Raw genomic sequence first — 13,108 nt, forward strand, 5'->3', positions numbered from 1 at the left:
AGCATATACAGTATGAAAGCCCAGCAAAAAGACTTTCAAAAAGGTGAAATTTAGATTATGCAGATAAGGACTCTTTGCCCTATCCACAGGCATAAAATAAGATTTTAGATGTTAGATAGTATTGACACTGTTAAGACATTTCTGTAGACTGATATTTTTAGTGCAAACATCATAATTCATAACTTTTTCTTCAAAATTTTGGAAGGTAAGTCAAATGAGAAAAGACAAAATATAACTGTACTATCTTCATCATATGTTTTGAAAAGGAAATTGCTAGTTTACAGTAAGAACCTAAAAAAGTTTATGTTGTCTCTAGTTCAGCAGAACTTCTCACTTCAATGTGCATATTATATTACACAGTTATTTATAGATTTCTCTTATTCTGTTCCAAGCTAGACAGAAACCACAAAAACATGCTTAATATTCACAGGATGAACAATGCAAGGAATATTGTTTTTTTGGGGTGTGTGTGAAAATTAATCTAACAAGTATTTTATAGACTTTTAGAAAAATCTGGTTAAATATATCTGTTTTATTCATTGCCATCAGGGTATAAAGCAAGAGATTTCTTTGTTTTGCTAGACTGGCTGCTTTTGCTATTCTAATTTACTTAAAAAAAAAAAAAAAAAAAGAAAATCAAGAAGAGTGTCAAATGAATATGTTTTATTTTGGCCTGATTCACTGAGGTCCTACACCTTCCTTTCTTACCTGCAACTGCAACAATTGGGTCTGTGGTGCTGCCTCTCTGATGTAGCAGGATTTTCATCTTGTCTAGTATGTTATGAGTGGTTAATTGAGGCTTAGGTTTACAGAGAGAGGTACTCTTATGAATCAAAAACTGAGATGTCTTGAATAAAGTGTCAGTGGATTTTGTACAACCAGTGATCAGCTGGAGAGGCAAGACGTAGTTTCATCCCAAACCTGGTGCACTGTTATGAGACTCGGTCACACCTTTGTTGAGTCCCAGCTGTGCCACTGGGACAGTAGTGGCTACACCCTTCTATCTATTCATTTCCACCTCTGTTCATTTACACTGTATTCAGCTGTGTGTCTATACAGAGTCTGAGACAGTGGGACCCTCATACTTGTGAGGACTGCTTGGTTTGGGGGCTAGAAGAAAAGGCTTACTCGTCTGCTTTATACACCGGTAGGAAATGTTAGCTGTATTTTTTAAGGAATCAGGCCCATATCTAAATAAGATTTTGAGAGACTAAATGTAGCATCTGTCTGTTTTGTGAATTTTAGATGAGTTATGTAATCAGTCTATTGCCATCCATATTCCTCTGCTGTGCTTTCCAAAAAGAGCATATTCCATCCATTTATGCTGATCAAGAATAGTATGTGAAAATGACACTAGCAGCAGCTGCTCTTTTGAATATGGTTGTAGCTGGCTTGAATCTGATCCCAGTTGTCAAGAGATAGACTTTGTAAAAATTGCAATACCACATTTGGCCCAGGACAGGGGCTCTGGGCAATGCTGCTTTACCTCTAGTCATTCATAATTTATGAATAAGTAATTAAACATGTGATAGAACTGTAAAGAAGCGCTGCTTTCAAACTGTATCTTCAAAGATTCTATTTAATCTGAAATCTCTGAGACGTTTAAAAAAGAACATAAAAAGATTAAACCAAAAATTTTGGAAGAGGTTTCTTAGTGAGAGCTCTTTGAAGTCACTAGCTAGATTGAGTTGATGAGGACCAATTAAAGCAAAACATGTGTCCACAATTTGCTGCCATTTGTTCTAGGCACATCTTTATGGATGAAGTTTGTTGCCTCTGTAATGATGAAGATGCAAATGCCTTTCCCATGAGGCTGAGCGATCTCCATTTTTTATAAAGACCTAATGTGATGATTTAAGCCCTACAGCATGAGCCACAATATGTCTGCATTTTCTGTAATAAAACATGCACATTATAATTTACCATGCATGCACTGTTCACGGAGAGGATCCAAGTTGCATATAAACGAGGGAAAATGTGGAGAAAGGTAACTGGTAGAGCCCTTGGCACACGAGCTGTGTATGAGACTTTCTTCTTCAGACATTTATTTTCCTGAAAAATGGAACGATTTTTATTTTCTGTTTACTTACAGCACCAGCGTCTGTATGAGGACCTGTCACCATAGCATCTGGAAATGAATGCCAGTCTGAGTGTTTCTTCATGCCATTATCACTTAGTGCGTTCCCAAGCATCACTCTTTCATCATTGAGGCCTGGCACGATGCCCAGTAGTATCAGTAGAAAGAGCCTCCCATGTGCAGACGCACAACTCTCAGTAGCAAACCGGGCAAAAATGGCAGAGAGTGGCTGTGCCTTAGAACACACACTGTCACAAATCTTGTGTCCTCTTGACTGTGGATTCGGCTCGCCTTCCTCCTGGCAGCCTGAGTGCGTTTTAAGTCTCTTGCAGTGAAGTTCACACTGTAGAAAGGTTTACCACGAGCCAGTGCTCCATGCAAGTCTGACACTCTTCCTGGAGCACATCCCTCTTTCCATAAATATTTGAGAAGCAACGTGAGTTTGTCAAATTCCTGTTTAAGAGAACACCCAGTTCTCAGTGGCTTCTGAGAGGTGCTGAGCACCGTTGTCCCTAACGGCTCTGATAGGAACCAGCGCCCGCCGACTCCTGTTTCTATTGCCGAGTAGTGTCTGTGAATAATTACATAGCTTCACTAAGATGGTATGCACCTATGCTTGTGAGCAAGCGGGGAGGCATGGCAACGGTACAAAAAAGACGATAGCCAGAAGCAGGGGAATAACCTGTTCTGTGCCCATAGTAGATAAGGCATGAAGAAATGGATTTATAAAGCAGCAGGGAGCTTGTCATTAGACAACAGGCTGAAATGCTGTCGCAGGTTAAGGCCTTGAAATGCTAGAACAGGATGGTCAGGAGGATTTTAGACGCTCTGCCACTGAAGCACCTAATGGAAAAAAACATTTCTCAGGGGAGACAGGGGTCATCTAGATGATTTCAAAAGCTCCCATCAAACCCTCTGATCCTGTGACCATGTAGATATTCTGGGTACTGTGTCCTTAGCGTAAATGAGCCTGCCTGCTTTGACAGAGGTCTCTCAGTTTGCACGAGCCATGTATAATTAATCCATGTGATAGGAACATACGGCTGACGTATGCTTTAAGGTACTGGGATCACTTGATGCACATTGGGAGAGAGTCTCTTTCGATCATTCTTGGAACTTGCAGAAAGAAAAGAAAATGCCATTTTCGTTGTGCTCTGTTAGACTGGTAGGTGATAGCTTAAGCAAAGAGAACAGCGGGGGAGTGGTTATCTAGCAAAGAGTCCATCTGTTTTGCTTAAAAATTAGAAAGGTAAACAGCCTCTGGGTATGCAGTGTTTCATGTACAAAGCTTTTTGGGATACTCCCTGGGTTGCTGCATTTGTATTTGTGAGTCACGTGGCTTGGTAACAGGCAGCACAGAGCAAGCAGTAAATCTACGCTTGCTTTTCCCACACTTCAGTTACAGATTGTTGCTTCAGTTTCTTAACAGAAACTTTGCCTTCTTGAAAGAAGCTACTGCTTTCCATTTCCCTTCTGTGATCCTTTCCTGGAAAAACAGAGCTCTCTTTTAAAGAGGACTTTAAAAGCAGACTGGCATAGCTTATAAAGAAGTTTAATTGAATATACATTTTCTTATCAGATGTAGGCTCCAGCGTCCTTGATGTGCCCTCTGGTGAGATTGCTGCTGCACACACACAAGAGAACATGTCCCTGCTCACTGGCTGGATAAGCACAGCTCTTTGAATCATATGGCTCTGGTTATTCTAAACCTGAGATTGTTCCCAAGAGGAGTCTGCAATATTTATTTTAAATTTGCTGGTTCCATAAACAGTCCTGTCCTTAAATACATAATGTTTGGGTAGCATTTCACAGAGTACACAAACTCAATAAAGAGTTTGACAGGGTGGGGGGCATATTCTGCATTGTTCTGCTAAGAGCAGATACAAATTTAGGACAGAGGGACCCTCCTGAGCAACTAACACATTGTGAGAGCTCCTTCACTGTTCTTGCAGATTTGGTGAAACAGAGAAAAATATGGAGCAGGCCTGGGGCTATAGAATTTCAGGTCATGGCTTAAGTCCTTGACACTGAATTTGGAATAAAAAGCCAGCAGTCAGTTAGGTTGTTATGTTTGCTCATTCTATTGGCAGACAAGCAATTCATGCTTTCGCACATACCATTTGATAGTCTGATTATGTTCTTGGCATTAAGTACCTTCATTTATATGCTTATACTGGCACTGTTTGTGTTAGAACCCTGTAGATTTTTGAAAATTAATGAGAACACGCATAACTTTCCGGTGTTTGTATGCGTCAAGCATTCAGACTGGTGATGGGACATCCTAATAACAATATCTATGACCATTACGCTAGAAAACCAAGAGATATTAAATACATTTGCATAAATGTGTTTGTTTACCCAAACTGGAAAATGCTGCGAGGGTTTGGTTTTAAAATTCCTTTCACTCTTGTTAAAGAGATTATTTGACAGATCAAAAATTAATCCATAATATTCTTCCATTCTGTGTTGTGAATTATTTGTGTTTTGGACCTGGAGCAATCCCCATTATAACACAATGTGTCTGTCTAATTTTTTATTTTAGATCCAGTATTGTTTGCCTAAAGCCTTGCGAGAGGTTTTAGAGGGAAAGTGAATCGACAGGAGTAAAAATTTGACTTTTCCCTATTTTCCTTTTCAAAAGTCTATTCATCCATCTCTAACAGAAATGAAACTTCAGGAACAAAGACTCAGCAGCTTGTGTAATGTAATGTGTGTGTCTCTGAGACTCAGCATCAAGTCAAGTGGAGGAAGAATTGTTACTGATACACTGACAGGAGCCTAGTGACCATGAAATAGTGGTCCTGTTGAGTTCAGTGGCAAAACTCCCATTGACTTTAGCAGGATTGCGATTTTATTCCTGGCCTCCATGTCTCCAGCTTTGCTTTATGTTGCATTATAAACCAAAAACATCCTGTCAAACACTTTGTTCCTTCACCAAAGCCTTCTTTTCTTGCTCTTTGTGCCTAGGAGACATTGGTATGTTTCTGACAATGTAATCAAGCCCTAACCCAGCAAATGCAGTTAAATATTTAAATCGAGCTCTTAGCAAGCTTTACTCCTACGGCAGCACTAGCCATACGCTTGAATCTCTGTTGGACTGTGTTCCAATAATTTGACATACAACAATTTTTATGGCAGCACACACACTGCTGTCTAATGTTCATGAATAATCCAGTGCCTGTGACAGCGTTCCTGCAAGGACAGAAAAATGACTAACTGTTAGATACTTAATAAACATTGTTATCTGATATTCCCTTATGTGTGAACTGCCAGGCACGTGGACACGTAGTACTGCTATCAGTAATACAGGGATATTTATACTGCTGACTTTAGGTTCTGGAAGTTTTCTGTGTTAGAAATGTCTTCAACTTTTTGCAAAGCCTTTGAACGCTTCCCCCTCCACCCACCCCTTGGCACTTTTTGACAAGGAAGTTCTAACTGTAGAGGTTATGCTAGCTTTGATCACTTGTGTATGTCCATTGTAGACTGCGTAAATAATTTAGAAGAAGCATATATAAAACCAAGTGTCATCCAAAGAATATGGCCTCGTGTGATGGGTATTATCCCTGTCACATCTCTAAACAGCAAATATACAAATGTCCTATCCAATTCTACAGTAGATCGACAAAGAACTTGAGCTCATGTCAAAATTTAAGCACATTCAACTCAACGAAAGACTTCAAAACTCCACCTGCAACAAACACTTGCAGAAAGAGCACTGCTGTATAGCTCTACCAGCTTTCCCATCACTGAGCTTTTCTTCTGTACAGGGATGATTACATGGTTCTCCAAGCTACTCTTCTCACTTGAGAGCTGGCTCCTGTCATATTCAGGGACAAAGGCAAGACTTTTGGGCTGGGTTTTCCAAATCAGCAAATGCTTAATAACTCAGTTGAGAATTCAGTGAGTTTCCCTAAGTACTTAAGCAGACTAACCAGATGTTAATCTGCTTTTTATTTTAATGGCGGTTAAGTGTGAAACTCTTGCAGGTGCCTTTAAGAATTGCAGTAGGCATGTCGCTTTAATATGGAGTGCCAAGATTCTTTGGAAAATCTGATCCCTTTTCTTCTAATGCAAGGGAGCAGACTTCGTTTCAAAACTGTAATACTGTGCAGAGCCTGACATGTCTTTTACTTCAGAGCTAATGAATAATAATCAATGCTTTGCAAGACCAAGAGTTACAAAGGAAAATTTAAAAAGGGACACTGAATCAAGCACACATTTACAGTGGTAGCAAATTAGTGACAGTGCTATTGTGTAAACTGCGTGGAAAACAGCATCATTTCTGACCAGATTAGAAGCCCTTTTTGTAGGTCCCAGGACTTTGTTGCTGCTGGAATTCCCTTGCAGCCAGCCCATGAGAATCTCTCAGTTCTTAGCATGACATTTCTAATTCCTTACCATTTGAAAAAGGCACTGCTTCTTGAAGTTAGCATCCCATGAGAAGGAGAACGATGGTTTTGCAGTATGTTTTAAAGCATTAGATAGCACTCTCTCCTGTAGAGGCTGCAAATTCATTGTAATATCACAGCTTCTCATCGCTGAGGGCATTAACAATTAACATGCAGACACTACAATTAAGATGTCAGAGAGAGGAGAAAGTGAAGATAGCAAACAATGCAAGTACCTGATAAAAGGACAACGGTAAGTATATGCTTGCAAGGCAAACCACTTGTATTTGTATTGAGAGAGTTAATTCAGAGCCTTAAAGTGCAGCACACAGAGAGAAAGAAATGGTTGCAAACCCTGTGATCTTTTGGCCTTGTCTTGGAGGTAGAATGGAGCAATTATCTCCTGTTTCATGTCTTTCCCTTCAGTAGTGCTCAGGTTTGGCAGTGTTGTTTCCTTAGAGCAATTGGCCATTTCGTGTAGTTCAAAGCTGTATTATTCTGCCATTTCAGGAAGGAAGAGCTGTTTTTCTGACCGAGGCCCTGTACATGCATGAGAGCTTCATGTCAAATCCCTACCCCGGGACCTACTCCTTACACTGAGGTTGTGAAGCATAAAGTTAATCACATTACAGCCTGTTCTGCACAGAAATGCACTGACAGTTATTGAGGATGAAGCCTGCACTGGAGAGAGATGGGGGGCAGCTCTGCCAGACAGAGGGAAAGAATGCTTGGTGCTTAGGGATGAAGAAAGTGTCGAGTGATTCCCAGGAGTGGACAAGGAGGATGCACAGGAATGGAGTAGTTGCAGTGGCTTAATAGGAATGGACACTGACAGCTTTTTTTTCAAGCAGAGCAATCTCTTAGGGAGAGAGATCATTTGCAAGATAGGATAACATCTAAAAGATAGGGAAACAGGACCCTGGGCCTTGGCTGTGTGTATTTGCAGTGCATCTTTCCTGACCCTTGGGACATTTTTGACTGGGACTATTACTAGCAGAATAGCCACAAAGCATAGATGTTGCTGATAGGGAATCAGATAGAAATCCTCTGAGCTCCGAGGTAGAGACTGCTGGACAGGAGACATCACAAGACAGAGAGTGCTTAGTGTACATCTTCCAAGGAAGGGCTGCTGCAGGAAAAAGGAAGGTCCATTTTCCTTGTAGTTTACAGAGCCAGAGAAAACCTGGGGTGAGAGGTATGCAGTCCACATAGACTTGACTCACTCTTTTTTTCAGGAATGTTTCAGAAATCAAAGGTTGTTCTGAGGCAAATGTCTTGGTCTATATTATTATTGGGACCATCTCTTAACCTTCCTGGCCGTTGACCTTATCCTCTGGATTACAAGGCACCTGTCTTCATTGGTGTTTACCAGTATGGAAAATATCCTTTCTTATGGGAGATAATGATGTCATTTGCTGACTTCATGTGGTTCTTCACAGCCCTGAGAAAGTCACAGTTTCCTGCATGTGGCCTCATGTAAACTAGGCACCAGGGAGAGCTGTGGGGATGCTCTAGCACCAAGCTCAAACCAGAACATCCAGCTGCCTGTGCTTCACTGTTAGCAGAGCAATGTGTCTTTCCTACAGTGGTTTTCACTGCTTTATAAAAATTTTCAGCACTGTTCCCCTGTTCCACAGGCTCTGCTGTGACCTAGAGCTGCATGGCACAGTTCAGCGTGGGAGCTTATGCCACTCTGGACTCCAGGCTGGCTGTGCTCCAGAGCAGCCCCATCACACAAAGAACAGCTTGAGGGTTACTTTCAATTATCATAAATTGCTAAAGGCCCAAAATATGTTGTAGAGCTGGTGTGTGTTGTTAAGCCCCTAAATATGCTCCCTTTTTCTTCCTTCTTTCCTTTTGCTGACTGTGGGGGAGAAAGAACTTAGAGTCCATTTTGTAATTCCCCAATGAGAGATGATCCTGATGCAGCTGCAAGGAGCAGGGACTAATTCACCGTCTAATATCAAGGAGCACCTGGGCTGTTGTTCTTGTCACTATTTTCTCAGTATCCCCTGTTCCTACATGTCTTAATCTTTCGAACTGAAGCATTTTGGGTTAAGATTTGACAGTATGTGGATGTGTTGTACAGTGCCGAACATATAGTTGGCTCATAGTATTTATAACAATTAATAAGAAATACCATATGGCTAAAAATACTGTAACTCTCCAAAGAATTGTTGGGCCATTTATTTTGTGCTTTTGAGCATGTGCCTCATTTAAGCCAATTATTTTTCTATTAACAGGCATTGGTTATGCGATCCTTCTGGTTTTATTTTTAGAAGTATTTGGATTATTACAGAAAGTGTGAAAAATGAATGAAAAAAAGAAATCTGTCTCCTAGTATTTATCTTTTAAAATTTAATTTTCTGGTTGAATAATCCTGTGTTTAGTCCTCAAAGGGTTGTGTCCCCTACAGGGAATGTTCTCTGCACCCTCAGGTGTCTGCTGTCAAAATGTCAGCAGATGAGATATGAATCCAAATGAATTCACGACTCCAAATACTCATCTGGAAATCAGATGGTGTTTGATTATGATGTTACCAACACCTATCCTTACGCATGTAATCATAAACGTGAGATTTATGGAGTAGAGACATGTTGCTCTCAAATTAATTTGCAAGTTGCATTCAGCTTTTCAGACAATGCAGCAAAGTTATGACAGAGTCCCTCTTATACTCGCTGTCTCTTGACTTAGGGAAGACTGGGAAATCTCAGCCCTCAGTGGTTCATGGTCCAGCAAAGGTGATGTTTTCCAGCACGGCATGGACAAGTGAAAAGCCTGGTTTGTCCTGTGGATTGAGAGGATTCAAGCTTTGTATCTATGGAGGAAAGGAGATCACACATGGTCCTGCCGCATCTCCAAACTGTGTATTGTATGTCCTACTTTTTGGACTGGAGGCATATTGTCACTGGCTGTGACAAGAGTTTCTGTTCCTGTTCAGTGGCTATGTTGATAGGAGTGGTATGTTACCTAGCCCACGATCTAGCGGAAGGGATGTGCTTCTGCGTGTTTGCTCTGGAAAGCATTATTCACAAAGGAATGAAACTCAACCCAAGTATTCGGCTTGCCTAGGTACTAAAATCTTCAAAGTGGTATTTACAGGTGATTTTTAAAGTAATGCGTGAGCTTATAGAGGTATATTCCTCCAAAGGTTAGTTGTGAGTAGAATATGATGCTTATCACCATTAAGAAAGGACTGGCATGCAGTATGTCCATTTCAAGTGATTTTGGAAGAACTGATTCAGAGGTGTTAACAAATATTTTATTGTGATTGCATGTTTAAATTTGCTTCCAGGAAAGCATGCACATGAATGTTGCTACAAGTGGAAACATGAGTCTGCCTTTTATACCAGATACTTGTATAACTAAGGAGACCAAGCAAAAAATACTGAAAAGCTTTGACTACTGTGCCCTATCATGAGAAGCAAAGCACAGACAAATACATTTTTAAGAGTGATCTGATATGCACGGGCGGGGTTTAGGAGAGAGGTGTGCAGGTTTGTGTTAGTGTTTTTAAAAAACAATCAAGACTTTGCTGAAGTAAAGTTGTGTGGTGCCAGATGTGTAAAGACATTGGATGTTTCAACCTCAGGTGTCACTGTGTATTGGGTTTGGGTGGCAAGGGGCTTGGTAGGAGGGGGACTGCAGGGGTGGCCTCTGTGAGCAGAGCCCAGAAGCTGCCCCATGTCAGATTGGAGCCAGCTCCAAAAGGGACTTGCCACTGGCCAGAGCCGAGCCATGAACGATGCTGGGTGGGCCTCAGGGAGAGCAGATTTAAGAAATGGAGAAGAAAAGAAAAGAAAAAAGGAAAAGAAAAGAAAAGAAAAGAAAAGAAAAGAAAAGAAAAGAAAAGAAAAGAAAAGAAAAGAAAAGAAAAGAAAAGAAAAGAAAAGAAAAGAAAAGAAAACCTGCTGCACAACAGCAGCTGGGAGAGCGAGGAGTGAGAAGCAGCCATGCAGCCCCCAAGGTCAGTGCAGCAGGAGGGCAGGAGGTGCTCCAGGCACTGAGCAGCAGTTCCCCTGCGGCCTGTGGAGAGGCCGCTGGTGGAGCAGGCTGTCCCCCTGCAGCCCATGGGTCCCACATGGAGCAGATCTCCACGCTGCAGCCCGTGGAGGAGCCCGCGGTGGAGCAGGTGGATGTGGCCTGGAGGAGGCTGCGGCCCATGGAGAGCCCCCGCAGGAGCAGGCCCCGGGCCGGAGCTGCAGCCCGTGGAGAGGAGCCCACGCAGGAGCAGGGGGTCTGGGGGGAGCTGCCGCCCACCCGTGGGGGACCCGTGCTGGAGCAGTTTGCTCCTGGGGGATGGACCCTGTGGTACGGAGCCATGTGGGAGCAGTTCTTGAAGAGCTGCTGCCTGTGGGCAGCCCCCACAGGCTCAGTTCGGGAAGGACGGCATCCGTGGGAGGGACCCCACGTGGAGCAGGGACAGAGAGTGACCGTGAGGGAAGATGAAGCATTAGGGACTGACCACAACCCCCATTTCCCGTTTCCCTGCACTGCTTGGGGTGTGGAGGTAGAAGATGGTGAATGAGGGGAAGGTTGTTTTAGTTTGGTTTTAGTTTCTCAGTGTTCTAGTGTGTTAGTTATGGGCAATAAATTGCATTAATCTCCCTATGCTTAGTCCTGTTTACCTACGACAGCAATTGATGAGTGATCTCCCTGTCCTTATCTCAACCCTTGAGCCCTTTCCATCATGTTTTCTTCCCCTCTTCCTTTGAGGAGAGGGAATGAGAGAGCAGTTGTAATGGAGTTCAGCTGCCCAGCGGGGTAAAACCACCGCACACTGGCAGATGAATAATAAGATAGTGAGAAGAATCCCAGACTGCTCAGCCAGGCTGATTTTTACTAGTCAGAGAGCTTTTGGAGATTACAACATAACATGAAGAATTTATAGAGGTGATTTATCCACAGTGCTTGGGAATACATTACACCCATACTCTATCTCAACTAGTATAGAGCGGGTCTCAATATCTGCAAATGTATTATTAATGTTACTTTGGAAAGGAATACATTTTTGCATAGTTTCAACATCCTTCACGTCTGTGGATTATGAACACTCCAAACATAACTCTAGAACTTGCAGTAAATCTTTTGCTGCTGTAACAAATAAATCTGGGAAAAATATTAATAAAAAGACTTTTAAGAATGACATTTCATAACAAAGCTCAGTCAGCTTTTCTGCTGCCGAGAGCCCCTGGCAACCAGCAAGGGAATCCTCTATAGAAGAAACTTCTGAAAAACAAAGGGGGAAAATCACCTATTTTGATTTTGCCTGTGGCACTATCTTCTCGTTTTGGAAGCTTCCATCATCTTTGTAGAAAAGACAGATAAAGAAAAGCAAGCTAAAAAAGACAGCAGAGGTGGCATTGTTTCATGTTCAGTACCCTGCTTTTCACCTGGATCCACCAGTTCTTGTGCAAAGAGGGAAGCAAAAAAAATGTATTAGGTAGAGGAGGGAATCAAGGGCTTTTTTTTTTTTCTTTTTACAGTGTAGTTTCTCAGTCATGGGATCAGTGAGGATTAGTTCTCTGCTTCACAATGCCAGGCAGCTCTTCACACAAGCCGCTGGATGACCATACCAGCGTTTGACTCCCGCCCAGTATGCAGGTCTGTTTTTTTTTTGTTGTTGCTTAGGATCTACAGCCATGGATGAGTTATTAAAAGAAGTAACTCCCTTACAGCCAACAAGGAGGACCAAACCTAGAATTTCTTAGAGCAGCATTTCTGGGTGCCCTTTCCAAAGTGCAGCTGGAAAGCCCTTCCAAAACCCTACCACTGAAGGAGGAGAAGAGAGGAGCAGGCATGGGTAACTCAGCCAGCAAAGGTTGAGAAGATTGTCTCAGATCAGTGTGGTTCTCTGCACATCCAATCTGTAGTAAGAAAGAAAATGAAGTCGTTCTGTGAGACTTGTCGTCTGTGGCTGCTTTTTCATTCACGACAAAGCAAAACGCATTTTGTATAATGCATCTGTGCAAGAGTAGGAAACAGTCATGAATTTCGCAGTGAGAAGGTTTTCCCTTTATAAAGTTGTTAGGTGCAGTGGTTTCAGTCTGACAGCCCTGAAATGCACTAGACACTGAACTGAGAGCTTCTCAAGTTTGGAAAATGTAGAACTATGGCAGTTCTGGATTGAGTTACGGCAGAGTATTGTGAGAGCCTCTGGTAAACGGGCTTTAGAGATTTACATTCTTAGCTTTGCTTTTCTAAGTAAGCCAATATGTATTAGTGCAGCATGCAGTATTTTTTACACAGGAAAGGTAGGATGCCAATAACATTATGCTTGACATTATATAAGCTCAAAAAGGCATTAATTTATAATACCTATTCCAATTTTAAGACCCTGTTAATTTCAATAAATTACAGGGTTTGGTTTGAAGGACAAGTGTTTTAATGAAGAAATAAATCACCATTCATAAGTACCTCTTTTACAGTTTTCATATATAAAATCATCAGCTGTATTAGATGATATCATTGATACCATTCATATTGTTTCTTATCACTATCAATGATGTATTTTCATGACAGATCTGAGGCTTTTTTGTTTATATTAAACTGTAAGAGTTAAAGATTGGGAACTGTATTTATCTAGAGGGAAACAGCTACCTCATAGTTTACTGAATTTGCCACACATTCCAGCATTTTA

At 41.7% G+C, this 13,108-nt stretch overlaps 1 protein-coding gene across 7 annotated transcripts in view; it reads left to right on the forward strand.

The window, feature by feature from the left end:
* The window catches only part of TMEM108 (transmembrane protein 108), a 156,273-nt gene that overhangs the window by 77,509 nt on the left and 65,656 nt on the right, over positions 1 to 13,108 (forward strand). The window lies entirely within an intron of this gene.

Source organism: Cygnus olor, chromosome 2 (assembly GCF_009769625.2).
Source record: "Cygnus olor isolate bCygOlo1 chromosome 2, bCygOlo1.pri.v2, whole genome shotgun sequence".
Classification (NCBI taxonomy): Eukaryota; Metazoa; Chordata; class Aves; order Anseriformes; family Anatidae; genus Cygnus; species Cygnus olor.